Source organism: Schistocerca cancellata, chromosome 4 (genome assembly GCF_023864275.1).
Source record: "Schistocerca cancellata isolate TAMUIC-IGC-003103 chromosome 4, iqSchCanc2.1, whole genome shotgun sequence".
NCBI lineage: Eukaryota > Metazoa > Arthropoda > Insecta > Orthoptera > Acrididae > Schistocerca > Schistocerca cancellata.
In genome coordinates, this window is record NC_064629.1 from 868,494,158 (window position 1) to 868,496,386 (window position 2,229).

Genomic DNA, 2,229 nt, shown 5'->3' on the forward strand with positions numbered 1-2,229 from the left:
GAAAGCAAACGTCTTGCAAGCGCAGTTGAACGGAATGAATCGTGTCTTGAAAGGAGGATACAAGATGAAAATCAACAAAATCGAAACACGGAAAGCGGAATGCAGTCGAATAAAATCAGGTGGCTCCGAGAGAAGTAGATTAGGAAATGCAACACTATTATTAGCGAGTTGGTGGTTGATGGTTGGAGACACAATATCGGTGTTACAGTCTACGGAAACCAGTTCATAGATGTTGACCTCTGATGGAATCACGCGCGCTAAGTAGTTATCTCCTCAGCCTTAGTTAAGGCCCGAAGATGGTGTACTGAATCATCAAAACTCGTATCTACATAATAAATAACATCGAAAGGACGGCTGCAGTTGTTCGATTTGATTACAAACGTGAAGGGCCGAATTCCCTCAGACCTTCAGTCAGAAGGATTGACTAACTAACTAACTAATTAACTCCTCCCACACAGGCCATGAAGGCCCAAAGGTACGGACCGGTTGCCGTGTCATCCTTAGCTCACAGGCGTCACTGGATGCGGATATGGAGGGGCATGCGGTCAGCACACCGCTCTCCCGGCCGTATGTCAGTTTCCGAGACCAGAGCCGCTACTTCTCAATCAAGTAGCTCCTCAGTTTGCCTCACAAGGGCTGAGTGCGCCCCGCTTGCCAACAGCGCTAGGCAGACGGGATGGTCACCCATCCAAGTGCTAGCCCAGCACGACAGCGCTGAACTTCGGTGATCTGACGGGAACCGGTGTTACCACTGCGGCAAGGCCGTTGGCCAATCAGAATGATGATAGTTTTGTATAACATTAGTAGTTGATTTCTGCTATTTGGCCAGTAAAATAACTTATAATGGCCAAAGTAGAGTGGATATGAAATGTAGGCCGGCAATGGCATGAGAAACTTTGCTGATGAAGTGAAATTAGTTCACGTCGAATATAAACATAATTGTTAGGATGTTTTCTCAGAAGGGATTTATCTGGAAAGTAGCCTTGTGAGGAAGCGAAACGTGGACGATAAGAAGTTGTATCAAAAACGGAATAGAAGCCTTTGAAACTTGGTGCTACATAGGAATGCCGAGTTAGATCAAAAGATCGCATAGCTAAAGATGAAGCATTCAATAGAAATTGAGAGAAAAGTAATTTATGGCATATGTTGTTGTTGTTGTTGTGGTCTTCAGTCCTGAGACTGGTTTGATGCAGCTCTCCATGCTACTCTATCCTGTGCAAGCTTCTTCATCTCCCAGTACCTACTGCAACCTACATCTTTCTGAATCTGCTTAGTGTATTCATCTCTTGGTCTCCCCCTACGATTTTTACCATCCACGCTGCCCTCCAATACTAAATTGGTGATCCCTTGATGCCTCAGAACATGTCCTACCAACCTATCCATTCTTCTGGTCAAGTTGTGCCACAAACTTCTCTTCTCCCCAGTCCTATTCAATACTTCCTCATTAGTTATGTGATCTTCCCATCTAATCTTCAGCATTCTTCTGTAGCACCACATTTCGAAAGCTTCTATTCTCTTCTTGTCCAAACTATTTACCGTCCATGTTTCGCTTCCATACATGGCTACACTCCATACAAATACTTTCAGAAATGACTTCCTGACGCTTAAATCTATACTCGATGTTAACAAATTTCTCTTCTTCAGAAACGCTTTCCTTGCCATTGCCAGTCTACATTTTATATCCTCTCTACTTCGACCATCATCAGTTATTTTGCTCCCCAAATAGCAAAACTCCTTTACTACTTCAAGTGTCTCATTTCCTAATCTAATACCCTCAACATCACCCGACTTAATTCGACTACATTCCATTATCCTCGTTTTGCTTTTGTTGATATTCATCTTATATCCTCCCTTCAAGACACTATCCATTCCGTTCAACTGCTCTTCCAAGTCCTTTGCTGTCTCTGACAGAATTACAATGTCATCGGCGAACCTCAACGTTTTTATTTCTTCTCCATGGATTTTAATACCTACTCCGAATTTTTCTTTTGTTTCCTTTACTGCTTGCTCAGTATACAGATTGAAGTGATGGCATAACTTGATTAAAAGAACAGATTGGCTGATAGAACACATTCTGAGACCTCGAGGAATTTTCAATTTAGAATTGGCTGGTTGTTGTTGGTTGGTTGGTTTGGGGGAGGGACCAAACAGCGAGGTCATCGATCCCATCGAATTAGGGACGGATGGGGAATGACACCGACCGTGCCCTTTTGAAGTAACCTTAGAGGG

At 43.4% G+C, this 2,229-nt stretch overlaps 1 pseudogene; it reads right to left on the minus strand.

The window, feature by feature from the left end:
* Positions 1-652: 652 nt before the first annotated feature.
* Positions 653-770, minus strand: LOC126186108 (5S ribosomal RNA; annotated as a pseudogene).
* Between the last annotated feature and the right edge of the window lie 1,459 nt (positions 771-2,229).